At 37.1% G+C, this 12526-nt stretch overlaps 1 protein-coding gene across 1 annotated transcript in view; it reads left to right on the top strand.

The window, feature by feature from the left end:
• Positions 1–3079: 3079 nt before the first annotated feature.
• LOC139143864 (uncharacterized) overlaps positions 3080–12526 on the top strand; it is a 158977-nt gene continuing 149530 nt past the window's right edge. The window contains exon 1 of the mRNA XM_070714447.1: positions 3080–3200. The gene's annotated coding sequence lies outside the window, so the exon portion shown is untranslated. The remainder of the gene's footprint in view (positions 3201–12526) is intronic.

The following is a 12526-nucleotide window of genomic DNA, read 5'->3' as shown; positions in this document are numbered from 1 at the left end:
TGTGACCTTTGATTACTTTGGGAACTACTACAACTCGTCAACTTAGTGTCCTTTGACGTTGGCTTTTTACGAGTTATTCTTCTGTGACGAGCATTTAAGAGCCAAGCTCACCAAAGCCGTGCCCAGAGGTACAGCTTCAGTTTGTTAATTCGTATAATAACCCTATTGTATGTTCATTTTGTGCCCTGAAACATTTTACCAAGTCACGTAGAAAAAATATAATAGCAATGACCTTGACATCCATTCTTACGGCACTGACTCGAAAAACTGCCTTCTAGAGGTATCAGTTTCTCGGACAAGTGACCTACATAGAGCTTTTTTGTGAAAAAGTGCTCTCTCACATCCTGAAGGGGTCATGTGGATCGGTGTTTTGGCAAAATATCTACAAACAGCGCACAGTTGCTGGTGCAGAATCAGTCGAACCAGTTTTACTGGCAAGAATCATCCAAGATGAATTGCACAATTCATATTAAAATGTAGCCCACCTGTTACCAAGCACTTTCTCCCGCAAACATTTATTATAACGACCATTTAACACTGGAAGTATATTTTAAAATCTATCTTAATGTTCATTACAAAATACAGTACATTTATGAAGACATATTTTGACACATTCAGGTGCCCAACAAACCTATTAAAATAGACTTCAAGCGTTAAATGGTCGTTATTATAAATATCCTTATAGGATATTTTCAGTAGTTTTAAAAATAAATGTCCAAGGACTTCAGTTCCTTTTTGATAGATTCCTAGTGCTAAAATATACCAGAACCTTATTCATATTAGAAACTATTAAGCAATGGGCATTAATTTGGCAGCCATGTTGGATTTATGCAAATTATCATAGTGTTTTTGTAAAACATTGAACCTCCAAAATGTTACTTTATGCCCAAGAAATATTTAAACTTAAAGATTACTGAATTAACTTGTTTTGATATGTTGTGTATGACTCACAATGTCATCTGTAGGAATTTTGGCAGCCATATTGGATTTATGCAAATTTTTAAAATGTAAAACATTGCACCTCAAAATTGTTTGCCCGTGCCAAAAAAAATGCTTTGTGGTTTAAAAATCAGAGAAATAGCTTGTTTATTAGGTGACGTACGGGCGAAAATGTTATTTGCAGGAAAGTTGGTAACCATATTGGATTTATGCAAATTATTAAAGTTCCTATGTTAAACATGATATTTCCGAAATGATTTTTCTGTGCCAAATAAGTAATGTTAGACTTTAAATCACTGAAATAGCAGCTTGTTTACTGTGTGATATATGGCCAATAATGTTGTTTTGTCAGACAGCTGACAGCCATATTTGATTTCTGCAAATTAGACATTTCTCAAAGGTTGATTCGGGTAAACTTTTACTATGTTGATCACAGTACCTCTCTCAAATGCATCTGGAGAAAAAAATTCTGTTGCAATTTGTGGTGGGTTGATTGGCAAAATGTCGTAGATTGACTGGACTATAATTAAGAGTTTCAATACCGATGTCGTCAAAATCAGACACTCCTTTTCATATATATCAGTTGTATTGTATGGATACAGGGTTGTCCTACACAGGTCATATCTGACTAAAGTCGAACGACTTTTATTTCACTAGAAAAATGTAGGGGCAAACAACGACAGAAGAGTCAAATCGGGCGATTAATGCGGGTGGACTTCTTCAGGTCGACCACGGTACCGGTTTGGCATCTTCATTTTTGTAGGTGTTGAATTTACATTGGATATATCTCGCTGTACTGTTTGTCGCAACTCGTCGTCAGATAGACATGCAAACTCTCTGATTTCATTTTATTAGAGAAATTATTTTATACATGATCATGTATAGAACTGTTTTTCGTACTTCGATCTATTTTTTTCTCGATGTCTGTGGTTGTCTACAGGTTGACAAACTGGGAAGAGGGGCAGGGCACGGTCCCCCATCCCATCTAATCCATGTAGGGAGAGACTGCCACTGTATGAATTCAAGTATCGGATCATATCTGCCGTAAGTTCAGTTATTTTCAAGTAACTGCCTCATTGTAATTTTTACATTACCTGGATTGTCGTCTTCGGCTTTACCTTCACTTCTTTTTTTTTTTCTTTCGTTGCATGGTAATTGCGATAACAAACACCTGAGATCCCTTTAAATGTGTATTAACCTCGAAGTTCCTTGTACTTACCTCACCTTTCAACTGTGGGCAGTAAAATGAAAGTGGAAGCGAGACGTGTATATAGTATTTCGTCCAGTCTCTTCGTGCAAATAATATGGAAATTAGCAGGCTTTTGAGAGAATCAGTTTCCAAGCTCAAGGGTTTCGCCGTTTCACGTAACAGCGAGCACACACCCTGGAGGCAAAGAATCCTTCCTTCAACCACAAGACACACATACACTATGTTGAGAACTCTTCAATTTCCGCATTTAGCCTATATACATATTTTACAATCTTGCACCAACTTGCCTCAATATGGCGCCTTCACAAAGACGCTCGGACACGCCCGCCTGTCCTATATATTTAAACGTAGGGCAAAGTTAATACATTGCTTAATGTAAAAAAAACTACAACGTTTTGATAAAAATTGAATGAAACCAATATCAATGAAATAAGTCCCTATCGACGTCATCGAGAAACTGTTTAACATACCATTTAGGGGAATGAGTGAGGTAGCTATACAATGACCCGACTTAACAAGTACTGTTGTTGAAGCATCAACTGCAGTTGTACCGGCTCTTAAAAAAGCACTGGTCTCGAACAATAGTAAACACAAAAGAAGCTAGAAGCAAGATCACAGCAGCTACTGTCGAGCCTATCATAGAAATCAGCGGGTAAAATATACTCGCCCCTTGCCCCTTGACTTCTCCCTGTTCGTTTATTGTTCGGATCGTTTATGCACTCTTTTCAAATGTTTCTCAGTCAATGTGATACAAGTACTTGCAATCCCTTCTAGATTACACCTTTGGTTGGAAAGAAAATCCCCGTAATGTTGAAGAAATCCTTACAGTGACAAACGTTTTATGAGAAGTCGTATTACAGGTATCAGTACAATGAGGTCAGGTCACGACCCCGGAAAGCAAGTCAGACCCAACCCATGCACCGATTCTTTAGTGTGCGAAATAAAGGTGGTGCATAGTATTCACTCTGGCCTCCACAAGCTACGTTGGCTAGTAGAAGTTATCAGCAAAAATTCCCGAATCAACAGACGTTGAGGAAAAATACTGAGTCATGTGAGTATACATCTTTCAAAAATTGAAGAGAAAGGTTAATATAGTAAAATATGTTGGCTCAATGTTGTATGAAAACTCCTTGTAAAACAAGGCATGCAGAAGGTGGAGGTTATATTTATTTCCGTCTGAGACAAAATAATAGTGTATGAGCTGATGCACGCTATTAGACAGGAGAAGATTTACCTAATGACAAAAATTGTCAAAAATGACAAAGACGGTGATCGGTCTCTTCAGTCACTGAGGTTTCACCTAAGTTGGCCGAAGAAGAAAGGGTGTGCCAGAAATTTGCATTACTGAGGTGGGTCGTTGCTTCGCTAGATTGCCAATGTAGATGTTTCAGCATCTGCCCCTCCCACGCCCAAGACACAAACAGTCTGTAGCGGTTTGAATTAAAGTCGCATAATCGTGCACTTTTCCGCCATGGTAACAATTTCTATTACAATGTGGTCTGCTGGAATCTGGCCATCTGCTTGGCGGGAGCCAGGGTTTGAATTCTCAACAAGAAGACCCGCGTAACACTTGGGAGCTCGCCTATATTTCGAGGGACAGCTTCAGAGCTCAACGCGCCATTATGTATAGGACAGCCATTAGGACCTGAGGTTACATTTGATTGTTAAATTTCGGTCCATTACATCTCGATTACCTCGCTAATGAAGAGTTTGTACAAGCAGCGACGGCAATGAAACAACAGCATAAATTTTCAAATTTCTTTTTGGGTAGTTTTCAAGTAAAATTCTTCAAGTTTGATGTGTTATCGATGCGTTACGTTACCATATTCTATTGAATCAACGGTACGCGTGCGCTCGTTCTGACATGTCCTTTTTAGAGTTTGTGTTGATGCTAGGCTCCTGAGCCCCAATCCCAACTTCGCGTCCTAAATAACGACATTGTCCACTTTTATTTAACGTCATCATATTATAATGAGGTTATGAAGGGTGCGCTCAAATATTTTGTTTGGGATATAGGGGAGCATTCTTTTGCATGGGCGGGGGTCGGTGGAAATCAACGGGGCTGACTTTACAAAACGGTTTTGTGGGGGAGGGGTCAAATTTGAAAATCAATGATTGGGGAGGGTTCAAATATTAAGAAAGTTTACATGGAGTTATGGAAAAAAACAGAATCGACCTAACAGTATATAAAACAAAATACGAACATTGCTTTATTCTGTCTGAACAGGTGATATCAAGCAGAAAAGCCCTCTTTTGTTCACAAAAATAAAATTTTCAAGTTGACCAAGCTTAAGTGTCATGCATTGTTCAGGATATATCTTTCATAACACTTTGAATACTGGTAAAAGTAGCTAAAAGTTTTGAAAATATGGTGTTATATTGAGTGTTTCCAAAATTTTTGGACTTCGCAATTACATATATTTAAACAAGAAATTTGATTTTGGAATTTAACTGAAACGTTGATTCACTGTACATAATGCACTCTACAATGAAATTATGAACAATATATTTCTAAACCAACAATAGCTAAATCTGTGTATTTATAGATGCTTGATTATTGATATAAATGTACTTAATTAGACTTGGGTACTTACAAGTGCACGTGTGTGCAAGAAATTTTATTTTTGAATTTCACAGAAATTCAGAATACCTTGTCGTCTAGTCTCTTAGGAACGATGAATATTTTTTCCAATAAAACACTGTTAAATCTGTGTAGTTATATAGATACTTGATTATTGATATTAATATACTTGATTAGACTAGGATGGTTACGAGTGGTTGTGTGTGCAAGGAATTTGATGTTGAATTTTCACCGAAATGTTAATTCACTTCACATCGCATTCAAGGAGGAAACTATGTAGGCCTATACTTTTTTCCAAAAAAAACTAGCCAAATCTGTGTATTAGAGACGCTTGATTATTGATATTAATGTATTTGATTAGCCTTGGGTGGTTACAAGTGCATGTGTGTGGAAGAAATTTGATTTAGGAATTTCACCAAAGTTGTACAGTTCAAGTTTTGTACAGTTCAAAAAGGATTCTTTGAAAGTTCAAAGGTCAAATGCGAAATTATATGTCAATAAAGATATTATTGATACGGACTGTGACATCTGGGGGAAGGTAACTGTTTTTCTTGTAAACACTTTTGAAGGGTCACTATTGTTCCCCCCAGGGCCTTACGCTGCAAAGGGTTTATGATTGTTTGGGGGTCACATTTTACAATTGATGAGCTGGGGTCAAATTATAGAAATTTAATTTGGAGGGGGGTCGCTTTTTGCATTTCATTTGTAGCTTCAGTTCAACCGACCACCTGTTCCCCGTAAAAATAAAACGAACAATGCTCCCCAAGACCTCTGGGGTGAAAATGAGCATGTTTAAGTGAAATAATCACCTGGTTTCCTCGGCTGAATAGTCTGTTTTAGGGTGAAGCACAGCCCCTCATGGTACAGACGTATGCTGTTACCCTCATGACCAGCGCAAAATGAACCACTCCGGGGAACCAACATTCCTTTTCAAAGAAGCGCAGAGAACTTACTGACGATTTATGCTCTGAAGATGTGAGGGTCTAGCGGAAACAAAGACTGTATATTGCAGTTAGACTTCGGGGAAAAACGAATATATCGGTAGTATTCATATGCTTTGGAATGGAAGAGAGAACATTCCTTATCTTATTACATTTAGAGCCGAAGGTTTGATAAGATGTATGATAAGATAAGCCCCGTGGTGAAATGGGATTGCTGGCAAACAAAACAAAAAAATAGCAAGTCATCTGCAGACAAAAACATAACCTCAAAAATACAGATGGTTATTACAACAGTTTCTATGATCAAATTCTGAATTATAGACCGAGATTTCACGAGGTAAAACGATTAGTGTTAATATTTTTTTATTTAGCTTTGTATTTGTTCGTAGTATTGTCCTGTCGTCCTCCCATGTCCATATGTTCATTGTCAAAGTCATGGCACAAGAGGTGTAAATCGTGTCGGATAAAATCTGCCTCACTTTGTCAGTAAGGCTTCTGCCATACAGATCTTGAATGGATAACTAGTTTTGACCTATTACTCTACTGGCTTTCTTGACGATTTTCTCGAACCTGCCCTTATCATGACCTGAAATCTCATCTCCTCAACAGACAATACCAAAAATAGAGAATACCCAAATCCGAAGCATTGTAAAACACAGAAAGAAGCTTGGGGTTAACATCAAATGATCTTAATTTAGGTAAACAATACACACGACTACTAGCTTTCTTACATGTAATGATAAAATCCACGTTGTCACAAAACCTCAGTTTGTTAACTAATCTTGTACTCGAGTATGTGTATGTACATGTTCTCAACCTCGAAACCATCTAATACAAAAGGGTCTGGGTTTTTTCGCAGTTCTCCTAAAATCAATAAGCATTTCCTTGGTCTTTCCCAGATTAGGATGCACGTAATTTTCCTTACAGTGATATATAAAACGAATACTGTCACCAAAATAATGAGAATAATTGTCCTGGTATATTTTGTCTACCATGCCTCGTGTCGTCTGTAAACTTGACAAATGGACAGGTCTCAGTGCGACTACGACAATCTGCCGTGTATTTAGTAAAAAGGAAATGGAGCTAGTACTGAGGTGCTCATGTATTAGAACTGATGGCACAGGACCACTAATTCACTTCCGGGTAACGAAGATAGTTCGGAAGAAAAATAGCGCAGACCTTGAAGTTTTGATGCCTGTATAGATGCTTGTTTAGTTTGAACTTAAATGTCAAGTATTTTTGTAAAGATATATTTCTGCCTGAATCTAAATGCAGACTGTTGTGAATAATGGCTGAAGCAATAGATGGTAATATGAGGAGTTCTAGGGCCCATAGAAATCATAACAATAAGCCTGAATTTTGTCAAAAGCACCACTGAGGGCGCTATTTTCATCGCTCTCTCAAAATTTCCTTGGACTTGCCCACACGAAAAATTCATCAGTAGTCAAGCTGACATTGACCTAACACCTGTTAAGAGGATTCGTGCCGCTGAATGTTTTAAAATAGGAAAATTGAGCTCAACGCTACTGTGGTGGCTTATGGGAAATTAATTTGTGGTCTTGTGCCTAATAATATGTGATTTTATATAACCAAATAGAACATACCAATGGGTACAAATTGTGCACCCCTTCTTGCTGACTTACTTCTGTATTCATATGAAGCAGAGTTTCTACAATCTCTCTACAAAGCAGGGTCTAAAAAACTTGCAAGGCGTTTTAGCAACACGCACAGATATATTGATGATCTGATTAGTCTAGACAATCCAGACATATCAAATTACTTACATCATATTTATCCTGATGAGTTGGAAATCAAAGAAACAGCCGAGGGTAAGAACTCAGCTTCATATCTTGAACTGTTCCTACAAGTGGGTACTAATGGGCTACACACTAAGCTGTATGACAAAAGGGATGATTTCGATTTTCAAATCATAAATTATCCCCACTTGTCAAGTAATATTCCATTTGCACCTGCTTATGGTGTGTATGTGTCTCAACTTCTCAGATATTGTAGGGCTTGTGATTCCTACGCTGATTTTCCAATGAGACACAGCTTATTGGTATCAAAACTAGTGAGACAGGGATACATATCCAAAAGACTCGTGAGGACTTTCAAAAAGTTCTACGGTCGATATGACGACATTGTGGCCAAATATGACACCTCGGTCACTCAAACGATTAGCGACAGCATTCCCGGCTTTGACTTTAATATGACAATGATTCATATACTGTATACTTCATATAATATATAATATTTAGACAATTTTGGGACCAATCCTGAGGGGTGTAGCATGCTAGCAGGGTACGCTTACCCATTCCGGACGCCTGGTACCACCACCAACTGTCAGTGGTTCAGGATGGTCCTACTTAAATTTGTAAATCACAAATGTCCCATGGACCTGGTAAAGTAAATGTATTACCATGAATGGAAATGATTATTGGACCCTTTTAATGTCATATTCACACATGCATAGAGTATTTGCTAGACAGAATTTTGTTATTCTAGCATGCTGTGGGGAGTAAAACAAGAAACTGCAGTCGATACACAGAACAAAACATACTTGATTGGCCAAAAGGTGCACTTAATGTCCCTTTTATACAAATATGTTAATTGTGTCCAGTTTTTCTGACAAGTGATCGAAATCATCATTTCCAAACCTTTCTTATGTGATCACACAAGGAGAAATAGCTGTAATGTTTACCTTTATTTATAGTTTGGTTTCTAATTGTACAGAAGGCACCATTATTGTTTATCAAGAAACTTACTACAGCCTAAAAGTAAATATGTAACAACAGTTACATATGTACTTACATATTACAGATATAGCAAGTTTTGTCACGGATAATATTTCATAGTTTACCTGTAGACTACCATGAGAGGTGATATAATAATTTAAGGTGAATTCGAATATCATCTTTGTTGTCTACATCTGAACTTTAAACCACCCTTTTTGAATCAATTACATTTGTATCAAGTGTCAAACACTTATGAAAACACAAAGTTTGTTTAGTATCGGAAAACAATTGTTCATAGTTTTCTTATTGACTCCATTGTATAGTGAATCAACATTCGAAATTTCAAAGTCAAACTTCTCGTACACATATGCACTTGTTACCCTATTCTAATCAAGTACATTTATGTCAATTATCCAAGGTCTATATGTACACGGATATTGCAATTTTTATATTTGGAAAATTCTTCTCAGTTTTGTCATAGACTGCCATGTACAGCGGATATATCGGCCTCATGTTGCTTTGTAATAGTTACGCAAAAGATGGTGACACTCCCCAAAAGGCATGTGTGAAATTCCATGACCCTTCAAAAATGTTTGCGCAAAAAATTGGGACCCACTTGTAATTTCTTTCCTATCCCTTTGGATGGAGGGCGATTTTAGCGCATTGTGAGTTTGTTAGGGGCATTTGAAAAATCTGAGAACTCTCCCGGCCTTCCCCTCCATGGGTGTTTGTGAAAGCAGCCCTAACTGTCCAGAACGTATCATCTGGGCCGTAGCCTGCAGCTGTGGGGAGCTGTCTCCTGGAATTTTCCACAATGTAAATATGTACATTTGTGTACTCAAATCCTAGCTAAACGAGGTTCTGTCCCTTGGTCTGTCCCTTGTGTTTCACCAAATCATATGAAAAGATGGTAATTTTTTCCAATTTGTTATTTGCTGCTCTTGTTAAGGTGATGATCACCTCATTTATACGGAGGCCTATGCCACCTGTGTAATCCGACTGGTGTATTGCTTTTGTGTGAAATAATTAGAAGCCAGACTACTCTCCTACATACAATTTTGTTGTATTGCTTTTTCCAATTGATCTGAGTCTGTTAAATTTGTCTCTTCGTTTGTTGTTCAGACCCTTCGGTCTATATTTTGTCAGGATTGACTGTTGTGTTGTGTTCTCTTTCTCATATATATATATATATATATATATATATATATATATATATATATATATATATATATATATATATATATATATATCCCCGTATGAAATTACAGTGCTCGATGCGGAAAAAAGAGCGTTGTCAATATACAACTAGTACCTCATAACACCTTCAACACGTGTTTCACTAACTCAACCAATCGTTCTGTAACGAGAAATACGAAATAATATAGAATTGTCAAATTTTGTTTGGAACCTAAAAAGCAAGGACCAAGTCTTTAGACATTTCGTGGTCAATTATCCACAAAGCGTCGATCTACTCTAATATAAGCAAGCGATGCATTCTCTGTATATATCGGAAAAGCTGCACATTGTTAATGCTGACAAATCTACGCTGTTAAACAAACGCTCTGGGTTTAGTTTCAAAATGTCGCCACCAAAACAAATGTTATTTATCAAATTTTAACACCACCTACAAATAGAATGGTACGTCCCAAACATATAAATGAGAGTGTAAGGCTAAGAATCCATACACTTCTGTCAGAAGATTGCTGGATGCATGAAACTTAGGTAACAGATATTATTGCTCTGTAGATGAAGTAATTATTTGTGTTATATATATATATATATATATATATAGAGATATATATATATATATATATATATAGTTCGTTTGTCTATATATATATATTATATATATATATATATATATATATATATATATATATATATATATATATTATATATATATATATATATATATATATAGAGAGTTCGTTTGTCCCTCATTTTGTTTGGTACATGGAACACAAATTTGTTATTCCACGAGGTTGCACACAGAGTGGTAGATCTTGTGGTAGGACCCAGTGGTAGGAGGTACACAACCTGATGACCTGGATACCAGCACGCATCGTACAGTCCTTCTCGGGTTAGGTATAATATACGGCGACTGTCCCTTTTCTAGGCTACAGGGGTTTTCGTGTAAGCGACTGTGATGAATACCTACAGAACAAAGTACACTTATGCCCTGGTTGGATCCATTGACGGATTGGCGAAACGTGCGGCGGGTTGTTTTTAGCACTCGGACATTTGTAAACACCTCAAAAGTGTCTCTGACCTCATAGGTGGACGTTTCATACCCTCCACCATGGCTCGATCTGTAGAAAGGGCATGTAAGTGCCGGAGTGTAAAAAACAAAAACTGCCCGCCCAAGATTACTTGAACTTCACCTTACCCAAGAAGTAAGTACTCAGAATCATGACTTAAAGTTTCGCGTGATACCAGGGAAACTGGACGCTTTCTTGGTTTGGTGATCTCGGCGTATAAACTGTGTTTGCATCGATACCATTCCTCAGAAGCGTGATTTTAAATCAGCCGAGGAGACGAGATCTATGGAATGCCGTTACTGCCTTATAGGGTTTCTTTACAGTGTGTGACGAGATGAATTTTCTTTATTATAAGGCAATATCAATATATTCTTACGTTATATCAATATATATTTAGGTATCGCATTTATTTTGTAAGGTAATGTCAACATATAACTAGGATTCGTTTTACATACTGCCAATATATGACATCTTTGTATTATACAGTAATGTAAATACATCATTAGGAAACGCCTTCACATATTTACATAGTGTCAATTTATGGAGAAGAATGTGTTTATATTATGAGGTAGTGTCAATATGATAGGAAACGACTAAACCGTTAGGTAGCGTTAAAATAATATAATGAGGTAAAAATGTCTTTATCACAGTATTATGAGGTAATGAAAATATATAAGGCAAAAAAGATTGTGCTGTTCCGACAACATGGTTTTCAAAAATAGGGTAGGTAGGTCGGCAGGAATTTTTTTCCAAAATATTTTTAATTTAAATGTGCAGTTTTCAGGGGTTCAGGGTGGTCAAACACTAGCCATAACTTTCCAGAAAAATGTATCATATGTATAAAAGGAAAAAAGACACATAACAGACATCCTCTTCCAAGCAAAAATCAAATGCCAAGTAACGAACGCGTGATTTTACGGTTTTTTTCTTTCTTTTTTTTAACTTCCGTGTTTACGTAGCTCGCAAACGTTTAGGGTCGGCAGGTAAAAAATAGGGTAGGTCGGGTTATCGGAACAGCAAAATGTTTTTTGTTCAGCCTAATTACGCGACAGCAATATATCATTTTATACTACAAAGGCCGTCAACACAAAAAGAATGAAATAGAACGCATCGTCGGAGAAACATAACATAAAACGAGAAGAGAGCAACTTTGACAAAAACAAAACAAAAACATCATGGAGAGTACTCTAGTTTTCACCACAACATACAGTCCATACATCAAAATTAAGAGAATCAAACAAGCCTTGACAGAAAACCGATGTGAACTTGAAACAAAAATGAAAGATCTATTTTAAAAGATCTGTTTCAAAAGCAACCAATAATTACATACAAAAGAAACATAAAGAGATATATGAGCGATATACTTGTAAATGCTTTATCGTCTTTCCGCTTTCACCCTCGTCCGCGGGATATATCTCGTCGCACATTTGACCCAGCACTGTAAGCAGCCAAGCTAGGGTACACTCATCTCTTCCATCACACTCTCTTCGGGTTCTACTGCACTCTTGCACATACTCCGTCGTCTTGAACGGTCTCCCATCTTAGGTACGTCAAGACAATCAAACTGTCCATCTGGTGACGAGATCGATCACGATAGTAGGATCTACACGCTCCTCTATGAATATCTGCAAGAAATTCAAAAGTCCCAAATCTCGTAAAATACTCTCTATCCTATTGCTAGGATAACCTTCATCATGTGAGGGACTTGTCAATTTCTTCGGCCCGGGGTGGGGGGTGGCGATGGGGGTGGATAATCAAAAAGTGGCTGACCCCCCTATTTCAACTTTCGAAATCAGAGTGACCCCACTAGACAAAGATAAATATATATATATATATATATATATATATATATATATATATAT

Source organism: Ptychodera flava, chromosome 11 (genome assembly GCF_041260155.1).
Source record: "Ptychodera flava strain L36383 chromosome 11, AS_Pfla_20210202, whole genome shotgun sequence".
Lineage (NCBI taxonomy): Eukaryota > Metazoa > Hemichordata > Enteropneusta > Ptychoderidae > Ptychodera > Ptychodera flava.
This window is presented reverse-complemented; position numbering and strand designations above follow the sequence as displayed.